This window comes from Lactuca serriola, chromosome 7 (assembly GCF_051521515.1).
Source record: "Lactuca serriola cultivar US96UC23 chromosome 7, Lser_US96UC23_V15, whole genome shotgun sequence".
In the NCBI taxonomy this organism is placed as follows: domain Eukaryota; kingdom Viridiplantae; phylum Streptophyta; class Magnoliopsida; order Asterales; family Asteraceae; genus Lactuca; species Lactuca serriola.
The window spans coordinates 5,219,349-5,233,431 of record NC_136414.1 but is presented as its reverse complement, the minus strand read 5'-3'; positions in this window follow the sequence as shown (position 1 = coordinate 5,233,431).

Sequence of the window (14,083 nt, the reverse complement as noted above, 5' to 3'; positions counted from 1 at the left end):
TCTGTACTGACAAAACCCTATGGCTGACTCATGTAAGCATCCTCAGCAAACTTCCATTAAGGAAGGCGGTTTTGACATCCATTTGCCATATTTCATAATCATGAAATGCAACGATGTCTAACAGAACCCTAATGGACTTAATCTTTGCAACTGGTGAAAAGGTCTCATCATAATCAACTCCCGCAGTTTGAGAAAAAACCTTTGCAACCAGTCGCGCCTTATATGTGTGTACATTACCATCTATGTCGGTCTTCTTCTTGAAGATCCACTTGCACCCAACTGTCTTACGACCTGGTACATTGTCAAACAAGTTCCAACTTGATTGTCATACATGGAATGTATCTCGTTGTCCATTGTCTCTTTCCAATTAGCAGACTTGGGGCCTGCCATGGATTTTGCGTAGCTGTTAGGTTCATCCAGACTTACCAATGTCTCATCACTTATAAGTGTCTCACGTTCCGCAGTAATATGGAAACCATAATAATGCTCAGGTGTATTCCTAACCCTTGTGGAACGCCTCAGAGGTACAGACTTGTCAATTGGCTCAACAGGAGTTTCCTCCTCAGGTTGAGTGCTAGGATTTGAAGTTCCTTCACCACTTGACTCTTGAAATTCTTCAAGGTCAATTTTCCTCCCACTGTTTCCTTGGCTAATGAACTTTCTCTCTCTCTCTCTCTCTCGACACCCCTTCTTGCTACAAAGACCATATTATGACTAGGTCTGTAGAAGAGGTAACCAAAGGATTTTTGTGGGTAGTCGATGAAAATACATCTCTCACTTTGAGGTTCAAGCTTATCATGAGTCTCACGTCTCACAAAAGCCTCGCAACCCCAAATCTTGATGTGGTCTTGTTTAGGAACTTTACCAGTCCACATCTCATGAGGAGTTTTGGCAACTTTCTTTGTAGGGACCAGATTAAGGATATGGGCGGTAGTCTCTAAGGCATACCCCCAAAATGAGATTGGTAGAGAAGCTCGACTCATCATGGAACAAACCATATCCAAAAAGGTTCGATTACTCCTCTTAGCCACACCATTCAATTGTGGTGTCCTGGGAGGTGTCAATTGTGAGATAATCTCACATTCTTTAAGATAGTCGAGGAACTCTGTACTAAGATACTCATCACCACGATCGGATCAAAGCATCTTAATGTTCCTGTCCAATTGATTCTCGACTTCCTGTTTAAATTCTTTAAACCTTTCAAAAGTCTCTAACTTATGCTTAATTAAATAGACATATCCATATATACTATAATCATCAATAAAAGTCAAATAATAACGATTAGCATCCCTTGTGGAAGATTTGAAGGGCCCACACACAACCATGTGTACCAGATCCAACAAACCTTCACTCCTAGCACAAGAACTAGTGAAGGGTGACTTTGTTATTTTTCCAAGTAAGCATGATCCACAACTATCATCTGACTTTAGGTCAAATGACTCCAAGACTCCATCCTTTTGGAGTTGGCCTATGCGTTTCTTGCTCACATGTCCAAGACGACAATGCCATAATGATGCTTTATCCAAGTTATTATTACTCGAAGAATCAATACACATCACATTATTTCCTAGATTATCTACAGCAGATACAGCTTCATACACACCATCACAAGGTAATGCTTTAAAATAAAGAACATTATTAAAGAAAACATTTATTCCACCATTTTCATTATCAAAAGAAAAGGTAAACCCTTGTTTGTACAAAGCATGAAAGGAAATAATATTTCTTGCCATTTCTGGCGAATAACAACATTTATTCAAATCTAAAATAAACCCACTACTTAGCAACAAAGAATAAACTCCAATGTTGGTAACAGGTGAAGCTTTCTTATTCCCCATGATCAAGTTTATCTTTCCATGCTCAACATTCTCACTTCTTCTTAGTCCCTGCAAATCAGAACAAATATGAATACCACAACCGGTATCAAGGACCCAAGAGTTAGAATAGGGTGAGTTATTAGATAGAATAGTGTAAATACCTGCATGGTTGGGTTTAAATTTCCCATACTTCACATCTTGCTGGTACTTTGGTCAGTTCCGCTTCCAATGAGACTTCTCATGGCAATAGAAGCATTCAACCTCTTTTGGGTCAGAAGAAGGAGTGACGAAACCTTTCTTGGTTCCACTTGAAGAAGAGCCATCAAGGGTCCTAGCCTTGATACCCTTCGAAGCGCTTCCTCTTATTTCCTCTACCTTTCCCGGTTGCCAAGACAGGGGCGGGGTTTGGAGTAGGAGTAGGAGTGTTAACAACCGACTTACCTTTAAGACTTGTTTTTGCGGTCTTTAGGAGTCCTTGAAGTTTGCTAAGTGTGACTTATTCCTTATTCATGTGGTATGTCATGCGGAATTGATCATAACACGAGGGTAAGGAGTGCAAAATGATATCTATTGCTAGCTCCTCAGGGAAGTTCACATTAAGCTTCATCAAACGATCCACATACCTTTGCATTTTCTGCATGTGGCTCATGACGGATTCTCCATCCTTCATCCTGGTTGTTATCATGGAGGAGATTATTTCATACCGCTCTTGACGTGCACTTGATGGGTTTGAGCCATAAGAACATTCCTATGTGCACATACAAACCCTAATGCTTGGATCTAGGTTTCTCTAATTAAACATGCAATGTATCCAAGACTTTGATTGATAGATCTAGTGTAAACATTCAAATCATAACATATGAAATCAGATCTAAAGGAATACCTTGAGTTGCTTGCTTGAATCTTCTTGTCCTTGGAGCTTAGAGTCACAATTGTCACTCCTCTAATGGCTTACAAACACCAACTAGCAAGAGGATGATAAGAGAGAGAGAGAGAGAGAGAGAAGGGTGAGAAATCGGCTAGGGTTTCTTGAGATACAAGAGTGCCGATTTCCTCCACCCAAAGGGTCTATATATACTAGTGAGCTTCCTAGGGTTTCACCCTTAAAACCCTAATTGGATAACTTAGGCCCTAAGCAATCCAATATCCTTATTGATAAGCCTTGGACGATTTCTAGGCTCTTCCAAACCCTAAAATCGTCCACCCTCTTATTCATAAGGAATCACAGCCCAAAATACAACTATCATACAATTGACAATTTATGCCCCTTTATTTAATTAATCTCTTTAAGTCACCAAATTAATTCCTAATTAATTTATCACTTATATTAATCAAATAAAAATATTATTATTCCTTATATTATTCTCATAATATATTAATAATATTTCTTCTCTCATTATAAATCATCCTGTCAAGTAGCTATGGTGAAGGCAACCCAAAAGGACCATGCACAACCGGGTCAAATACTTGCCAAATATAGTTACAGCCTTAGACACTATTCCAACAGTCTCCCACTTGGATAAGTCTAGTAACTATATATACAAGCACAATCTGATTCGCAATCGTAGCTCTCAAAGACACTGTCAAACTCTGATCTCATAAGTCCTGTCCTTTAGATAAGTGATCGTATAGTCCTCTGTTCAGACATCACGCAGACACAATCTTTGTCCAGCGTTTAGTTTCTCGATCTCAGATTTATTCGACATAGAACTTAATCGAACACATCAATTAGTTCTGACCGGGCCCGACACATAATTCAAATCAAATCATCGAGCGGCCGAGATATCGCTTTTACCCTCTTAGGATAAAAGTAACAGATAAACTTCGACTTATATCCATTTACTTATTCACTAATCAATTATACACAACAATGCGTTTTATAACATCAATTTACTGATGCGGTTTCGCATCATCAATGTACAACCAATTAACAAATAACAAACCATATATCTAGGTTTTAAGACCATATGATATTATCATCTTGCGATCACTTACAATACATATATATCTTAAAGTGATTCCAGCAAGTGCGGGTTTGTTCCAATGCTCAAAACTAGTTCATAAGCACTCATGAACGTTGCAGCAAACCTTTGCTATGTCTAATACCATTTAGACAATCTACATACCAATTCATGACAATCTTCTTTCATATCTACTTCCAACATATGAACGATTGTGGACTATTCGAATAATTCGATTATTCTTAATAACTTAATTATTCAGGAAGTCAAAACATGCAAAGTGAAACAATAGTTAAACAATTAACGTAAGACAGTAACTTTACTTATAAATAATACTCCTTTATTTAATCATCAAATGTCAATTACATTTATCTATTATAAGTTTCTAAAACTATATAATCTAAACTAATATCATCCTTCAGCTCAATACTCCTAGCATGCTGCAAATGCTTAACCCTAGTCAATCCCTTTGTAAGCGGATCTGCTGGGTTATCTTCTGATGATATCCTCTTAACCACGAGGTGTCCTTCTTTTACTCGATGTCTAATAAAGTGATATTTTCTGTCGATATGTCGAGATCTACCATGATCCCTTGGTTCCTTGGTCAACGCAACCGCTCCTTCATTATCACAAAAAATTTCCATAGGCTCCTTTATGGCAGGTACAACTCCAAGATCATCGATGAAGTTCTTCAACCATATTGCCTCCTTCGACGCTTTGCTCTCTGCAATGTATTCCGATTCGCACGTTGAATCAGCTACGGTTTCCTGCTTGGAACTTTTCCAAGTTACTGCTCCTCCATTAAGAGTAAAGACCCAGCCCGACTGCGAACGGTAGTTGTCCCTGTCGGTCTGGAAGCTGGCATCACTATACCCTCGCACCTTTAAGTCATCACTCCCCCTGAGGACTAAAAACCATTCCTTCGTCCTCCGAAGGTACTTAAGTATATTCTTGACCGCAATCCAATGGGCTCTACCAGGGTTCCCTTGATATCTACTGACCATGCTCAAAGCAAAAGCTACATCAGGACGAGTACAAGTCATAGCACACATGATTGAGCCAACTGCGGAAGCGTGGTACTCGACTCATTTCTGCTATCTCGGCTTCGGTACTCGGACTTTGAGTCTTACTCAACTTGGCATTACTTTGTATCGGTAATTCTCCCTTCTTCGAATTTTCCATACTAAAACGTTTTAGTACTTTATCTAAGTAAGTGTTCTGACTAAGTCCTATTAGTCTCCTACTTCGTTCTCTCACTATCCTTATACCCAAAATATAGGAAGCCTCTCCGAGGTCCTTCATAGCGAAACACTTCCCGAGTCAGGACTTAACCTCCTGCAATGTCGGGACGTCGTTTCCTATGAGTAGTATGTCATCGACATACAAAATGAGGAAGCTAACTATACTCCCACTGGCTTTGACATATACACATGATTCATCTTCGCTTCGTACAAATCCAAACTCTTTGACTTTCTCATCGAAGCAGAGATTCCATATGCGAGACGCTTGCTTAAGCCCATAAATGGACTTCTCAAGCTTGCACACTCTATTAGGATGCTTCGTATCGAAAAAACCCTCTAGATGAGCCATGTAAACATCCTCAGCCAACTTCCCATTAAGGAAAGCGGTCTTGACATCCATCTGCCATATCTCATAATCATGAAATGTAGCAATGGCTAGCATCACCCTAATAGACTTTATTTTCGCAACTGGTGAGAAGGTCTCATCATAGTCAACTCCGGGAGTTTGAGTAAAGCCCTTCGCAACCAATCGCGCCTTTGATGAGATTTGAAATCGAGTTTAAAGATCAATTCATGTAAGAATTAAGAAAGAAGAAATACGATGAATACGAGAGTAAATATAATCTTTGATCAGCTCATATTATGCTTTTGATTTTACAGAGTACAAAGGAATTCTCTGTAAAGAATATGTGAAAGTTAAGTACCCACTCAGTACAGTCTCCTATTTATAGGAGTACAAAAGCATAACAAAATACTAAGGACTAGACATTCAGACTATTGAATAAAATGCCTTAGTAAATATAACATTACATCCGAAGACTCTACTTACGAAGATTAGAGATCCTTCGTAACCATACAACTAACACTTCGACTTATTACAACATTTATACCCTAACAATCTCCCCCTTTGGAATAAAGGTCGAAGTCTTCATGAAGTTAGTAGTTAAACAGCATACATCAGCACTCTTCGGATTTCCATGTACCAAGAGATAACTTTCTTTATCTCCTTCTTGTCTCCTTCTAAATTCTTCTTGCAATGATTCATACGAACAATTAAGTTCGTATATTGCGAATTTGTATATCTTTCCACTTCAGAGGTTTGAAACAAGAATCTCTTGGCTCTTCCAGCTTTATTTTTTCCTGCGAAGACTATCCCCAATGGCATTAAACATATTTCTCCGTCTTCGTACTTTTTCAACTCAACCTGCTTCTTCGTAGGAGCCATTGGTGCTGTAATGTCGATGCCTTTGACAGTAGCAAGTTCGACATCAGTTTGAGCTAAGCACTCGAAATAATTCTCCCAGAAAATCTTTATATACCTATACCCAAGACTGAAAACATCTGGTTCTGTTTCTTGGAGAAAAGAGAAGGACTTGTCTTTAAGAATCAGAGCAACATTGATGAGATCGTAAGTGTTCATCAATGGAAAGTCAGCCACAGTGAACTTTTGTATTTTTCCACTTGCTCTTGTTACAACATATTTCAAATTCTGAAGCTTTCCTTCGAAAATAACATCCCTTTTTATGGATATCACCTTCTTAATCTTCTCCAAGTACCAAACTTCTTCTTGAGCCTTTGCTAACACAACATGAAATCTTATCTTCATCTTCTTTCCCTCTTCGACATCCATAGACTTTGTCTCTGCTTTAAACTGTGGCATGACGAACATCATCTCGTTGATCGGAAAGTCAAGTTGACCATAATCAGTATTTGTCACCACAAAACTCTTCTTTGGAATTTTTTCAAACGAATACATGTGATCGAACATCACCCTTGATTCAATAGTTTCGTAGTTGAACAATTTCGAAGGATCTCCCTTATCAACATTCGAACCTTCAAGAGCTCTCTGGCGCATAATACTTTCAACATGCCTCATTCTTTCAACTTCCACTGCCACCTCAACTTTTATCTCTTTGTTAGTCTTCTCAACCAAGACTCTTTTTCCTTTATCTTTAACATTCGAAGGAGCTGCATTCTTTGACGAAGAAACATTTGAAGAAACAACATTCTCAATTACAATACCTTTTGTAATAGGTCTTGAAATTGGAACAGTTGTAGTTACAGTCGAAATGACTGGAGCAACTGAAAATATTGTTGGTTTAACAACAACTTTCGAAGGATAAACCTTTCCTACCACCTTCGAATCTTCAGTTTTCTTCTCATGTTCCCCAGCCTTTGCTTGAACAACCTTTTCTCCCCCTTGCACCCCTGTGACAGCAGGTGGGGCATCTGATACGTTCGGCAAAAGGCTTGAAATTCTGAGTAATGGAGCAAGGTGTTTTTGTAAGATGGCTTCGAAATGAATGAATTTCTGAGAAAGAAATTCTTGAGAGATAATCGGAGAAGATGATTTCGAAGATATTTCTTTGAGTTCATTTAGCAACTTCATCAACTCTCCAAAATGTTGTGCGTCTGCGGTTGAAAGAGAGATCATCTGTGGATTTAGTTGTTCGAACATCTTAACACACTGAACAAACGCATCACAAATGATATCGATCTTCTGATGTGCTGATTCATACCCTTGTTGAATATGCTGAACTTCCTTCGTCATTTCTTCACGAAGTTCACGAATCTGCATATTAACGTCTTCGCGAACCTTCTTAACTTCCTGTACGAAGAGCACATGACGCTCCTTCGTAACCGTCTTTAAATCCTTCAACTCCTTCAGAAAATCAGATCTCAGAGAATTGATTCTATTCTTTGTAGAACTATCAGTCTGATCAGTCTTCTCAAGAATACGGCTTTCAGAATCACGTATTAACCCTGAAGCCTTCGAAATCACTCTGCTTTCCATTTCCTTCATAACAAAATCGACTTCCATGATATTAATTTCAGCACTTCCCACATCTGCTTGAGATTGTAAGATAGAATTCAGTTTTGAATTCAATATCTTGAACTGCTTCATCGTCATCAGCATATGGTCAGGAAAATCTTCTTCAACTTTATCAAAGGAAAGAGCTTTGAATGTTCCTCCAAACCCTTCGTTGTCTGTTTCCTCATCAATAGCCATTGTTTCAGCAACAGGTGATGATGGATTTGGTGGTTCGGTTGATTGTGTAGAGAATATGGTGGTGAAAGGTTGATCCATTATAGATTGGAATGTTGGAGAATCAGTTGTTGAAGTAACCTATGGTAAAGACGTTAGTTCAAGGATCTTTATGTCAGCAGGCTTCGAATTCTCTGTAAACTGAAGGATTTCTACTTCTTTTGGAATGTCATCTTCGGGAGTCTCAGGCACTTGATCCACTTCTTCGATTCGTTGGGTTTTCTTCAAAAATTTCACCATCTCTTCAGCCCTTCGCTTTTTAGAAGATGGAGACACCGGAGCTAGAATTTCTCGAACGGTAACCCCTTGATGAGTAACCTGAGTTTTCTTCACCAACTGAGATTTTCGCTTGATTTTTATTCTTCAAAAAACCCCCGTCTTCGAAGGAATCGTTTCTTTAGATGGAGAGGCTTCAATAACTGGTGTATCAGCCACTGAGGTTAAAACCGGAGACACCTCTTCGACATTTCGAGATGTAACGATTAGCTCCTAATTCTTTTGTTCTTCTTTCACCCTTTTTTCCGAAGAGTCACCCTCTGTCTTCTTTGACTTCTTCGACTTCTTCTTCTCTTCTTGTTGTAATATTCCAGTCACAACGGTTGTGTCAATGGATTGTAAGTATGACACCAACACATTATTCGTGGGATCCACTTTCTTTAGCATTGCATCCAGAATGCGAGCAACTGTGGTAAAGATAGCCGGATCATCATGTACCTCCTTCAGACTCCCGTACATGTGGAAAACAGCTTTCTCTTCGTAATCAGGAACTTCGATCTTCTCCTTCTGATAGACATATTGGACTATCAGACTCCAATATCTTGCACACGAAATCCCCTGCTTAGCACTGGTCTTCGAAATACTTGTTATGAACTCTGTCCATAACTGCTCTGAGTAATCAACTTGTAAATCATAGTATAGCCCAGCTACCATTGCATAGACCTCCATCCTTCCTTTATCCAACCCCACAGTTCTTCCAGTAAGACATCTAAGAAAGATGCCAAATAAAAAGTTCCAAATTGTTGGTAACCCCGACTTCTTGAAGTCACTAATACGTGTCAATGGAGGTTGGTGACCCATCTCATTGAACATATACACCACTTGCGAAGAAGTAAGTTCATCATACGGGCCAGAATTCGGAATTCCCAAAATCTTGCAAAACAACCTCTTTGAGACCCTAATTCTTGTATCTGTGACCATTGTGAATTCAACACATCCAGTCTCCTTGTTGTATGATGCCGTAGAACCTGCTTTTGACAACCAGGACATTGGAGCAGCAAAAGATTCAAACATTGCTTTAGACAGAACAGAATTCTGTAAAGCAACCACAAGCATGTGTAGTTCTTCCGGATATTTTGACAAATCCGATTCTACTTGATAGTTAGAACCCTGGATCTTCAGAATCGGAACACTGATGATTTCATCTGTAGTTGGTGATGAAGTAGTCGCCATTTAAGATGATTTTGAGAAAAGAACTTATGAAGAAGATGAATTGCATAGAGAATTTTGTGTTTCTGAGAGTTTGATCGCGTAAAGTGTTATGGAGTTCTGATTTGCCCTTTTATATGTAACCCTAAAATTTTGAATTTGAAGCGGGATGCATTAAATGCTTGCTGACATGGCACCTTGAAAAACGGAATGTACTCATCAAAAAGTAACAATTGTAACTGTCAACACGCCTTACACGCTTATCATACACCATGCGTCATCAAGAGATAGGACTGTTTGGTATTCCCCAAAAGAATTGTAACCGTCGGATACCTTCGGAATAGAGGTTAGGCTCTTTGACTTTGAGGTTTAAAAAGTGAAGTCATTTGCCAGAATTTCGAAATCGTCAGTTTAAGTTGGTGTTACTCAAACCTCAAGGATTTCGTGTGTGCTGTGTTCCAAAAGAAATTAGATGAGAAACAAGGATAAAAAAAACTTTTGAAAACTTGTGATGTCAACAATTTCTTTTGACACAAAAACAATATTATCCCAGGCAAAGATATCTTCGAAAATTATCAAGAGAGATAATTAACAGCTTGTGTGGTTTCCCGTGGATTACAATCGATAACTTGTAAAGAAGTTTCGAAGGGTTTCTTTTATTGGACACATGGGGTGGCTTCGAAAATTTTGTTATATATCATCCTTAAAATAAGGTGAGGACTTGTAAACAAAATTAGTTGTATGACCAATGTAGTCAGTGACAACTTGGTTGCGAAAGATATTCAAAGTAACTATGATTTTGAAAATATACTCACACGGAAATCGTATTCATAAAAACATTTATGCTGGATCTTGTTGGGAACAAACATCGTAGTTTTCGAATGTTTGATTAAGATCACTCAAAAGAAATGAATAGGATTTAGAGTATAAAAGGTACTGAAGCAAAAGCTTCGTAAGATCTGGAACATGGTTCCCCGTCAATTCCTTAAGGTTTATAAGATTTTGGGTTTCACTTCTATCACGGACTCATGATATTAGATCATAAACACAGAGTTGTGATTTGTCTAGGTTTTGATTGGTTTGATCAAAGACCTCAAGGACAAATTGCTTCGAATATTTGGAATGTAAGAATTGTTTGGTTTAAAAAGATTGGATAAGAATCGAAGGGTACCTCTGTTATATTGGACAAAACAGAAAACTCTTAACTCAATTGAGAAGAGTAAGGTAGCTCTTGTTGATTTATGCAAATACAAGCCTTGTTGGGAAGAAATTTTCATGAGATAATTTCATCAAGGCTTTCATTTCCCATACATAGAATCATACGAGGTTTGAGACAACAGGCAGCAACATGCTTCTAGGGACATCCTAACTAATCCAAAATGTATAGAGATCATACCTTTCCTTCAAATCCAAACGCATGAATCCTTTGTATTTGAAACTTGACAAAACTCACAACACATATGTTAAAACCGAAAAAATAAAAAAATATTTTTGGTATTTTTGAAATTTTTCAGAAAAATTAAAGACAAACTGAAACAAAATCTTTTTGGATTTTTAATTTTTCAATAAAAGAAAATATTTTTGATTTTTCAGGTTTTTCATAAAAAAATTAAACAAACTAAAAATCTAACCTTAGTTGAAATGTGTACAAATACGAAGCATTCAAACCGTTGACTTTGAACAGTAATCTCTGATTTTGTTATTTCAATAAGAAGTAAATCTTTCGAATGCGAAGCGTTCGAAGCGTTGACCATGAACAGTAACCTCTGATTATTAAAAAACTTCCGAATGCGAAGCGTTCGAAGCGTTGACCAAGAACAGTAACCTCTGAACACTGAATCATTCTTTCCGTCCATACACCAAATGATTCAGACCTATCACTCTTCGCTTTTATCAGTTTGAAGAGAATTTCCATCAATCATTCCCAATCCATCTAAGATCCGAAGAAACGATTTTTCATCCAAAGCCTTTGTAAAAATATCTGCCAATTGGTCCGTTGTTTTTACAAAATGAACTTCAATATTTCCTTCTTCAACATGATCTTTGATGAAATGATATCGAAGAGCAATGTGCTTGGTCTTCGAATGCTGCACAGGATTATGACAAATTCTTATTGCACTTTGTGAATCACAATATAAAGGAATCTTTTTCATATTAATTGCATAATCTCTTAATTGACTTTGAATCCAAATTATATGTGATGTACACGCAGCTGCAGCAACATATTCAGCTTCAGCGGTTGATATTGAAACACATGTTTGCTTCTTCGATTGCCAGCTGACCAGCTTTCCATCTAGCAATTGACACCCACCAGTTGTGCTTTTACGATCAAGACTGCATCCTCCAAGATCCGCATCCGAATAAGCTTGTACAAAGAACCCTGTTTTCGAAGGATACCACAATCCTAACGAAGTAGTACCTTTCAAATATCGGAAAATATTCTTTACTGCTGTGAGATGTGGTTCATGTGGATTTGATTGATACCTTGCACAATTACAAACATAATACATAATATCAGGTCTACTTGCAGTTAAATACAATAAAGACTCAATCATGCTTCGATATAAAGTAATATCAACAGCAGATTTATCTAACGAAGGAGTTAGCTTTATGCCCGTTGCCATTGGTATTCGTAACCTTGTGCTATTTGTCATTCCAAACTTTTCCAACAAATTCTTCGTATATTTCTCTTGATTAATGAATATGCCTTCCCTGTTTTGTCTAATATTCAAACCCAAAAAGTTATTAATTTTGCCCATCATACTCATTTCAAATTTGCTTTTCATCAAATCTTCGAATTCTTTAGATAAAGCAGGGTCAGTTGAGCCAAAAATTATATCATCAACATAAATTTGAACAAACATCAGATGATTTCCAATTTTCTTTCGAAATAAAGTGGGATGAACTGAACCTTGTTTAAATTTTGATTGTTTCAAAAATGATGTTAGAGTTACATACCATGCTCTTGGTGCTTGTTTTAACCCATATACAACTTTATCTAAAATATAAACATGATCAGGATGCTCTGAGTTTATAAAACCTAGAGGTTGTTCAACATATACCGTTTCTTCGAGTTCTCCATTTAAGAATGCACATTTGACATCCATTTGATAGACATCAAAATCTTTATGAGCTGCAAAAGCCAGAAAAATACGAACAGCCTCGAGTCTTGCGACAGGGGCAAATGTTTCTTCGTAATCAATTCCATCTTGTTGAGAATATCCTTTAACAACAAGTCTGGCCTTATTTCGAATAATGTTTCCATCTTTGTCAGTTTTGTTTTTATAAATCCATTTAAGTCCAACAACTGACACATCATCAGGTTTTGGAATTAATCTCCAAACCTTGTTTCTTTCGAATTCAGACAATTCAGCTTGCATAGCAACAACCCAATCAGAGTGTTCCATTGCCATCTTAACTGTCTTTGGTTCAATTTTGGAAATAAAAACATGAAACATGCAGAAATCTTGATGATTGTTCAGTACCTCATTTCGTGCATGAAGTTGTGCTCTTGTCATGACTCCTGCTTGTGGATCACCAAGAATTTGATCTTTTGGATGATTTCTTGTCCATTTATCCAATGGTGGATAATTAGGATCAAATTCCAAAAGTGCATCTTCGAACATTACATCTGTTTCTGATCCATTTATAGAAATAGAATCATCAGCATCATCAAAATGTTCTTCTTCAAGAATTGGATCATTCTCTAGTATGAGCTCCCCCTCGATGATTGACTCCGTTTCGATATTTTGCTCTGGTTCACTGATCGGTTCTTCTTCAAGAATTTCTCCTCTTCGACACTAACATTTGTTGACATGTTATCTCATTCACTATAACGCTCCCCCTCAACAAAAGTATTTGAATCCAAGTGCTCCCCCTCCACTGGATCATCAGCTTGTGCATTTGGGTTTAGATTCAAATTTGAAGTTGAATCATTGTTATACTTCGAATTTTCTGATGTTTGATTATCAGTTGCATTTCTTTCTGCATCAATTGCTTGATCTGAAATACCGAAAATCGAATCATAATCAACATCATTCATTTTAATTGAATCATCTATATTTGAAGAATTTTGCAAAATAGGATAATTCACAAATTTATGATTAGACTTTTTAATGTAATGATCATCAAATGTCAAATTAAAAGTTTCTTCCACTTTGCGAGTTCGCTTATTTAACACTCTATAAGCAACTGAATTGTGTGAATATCCCAAGAAAATTCCTTCATCTGCTTTTGTTTGAAACTTCGAAAGATTATCCTTGAGATTCATTATGAAACACCTGCATCCAAAAACATGGAAAAATTTGACATTAGGTTTTCGATTATTGATGATTTCATAAGGAGTAACATTAAACCGTCTATGAATAAATGATCGATTTTGAGTAAAACACGCATTTCAAACAGCTTCAGCCCAAAGATATTGAGGTAAATTCGAAAATGCCAACATTGTTCTTGCAGCTTCACATAATGATCGATTTCTTCTCTCAACTACACCATTTTGTTGTGGTGTATAAGGAGATGAAAAATTATGCGAAATTCCTTTTTCCACCAGAAATGTATCGAAGACATGATTTTTGAATTCAGTTCCATGAT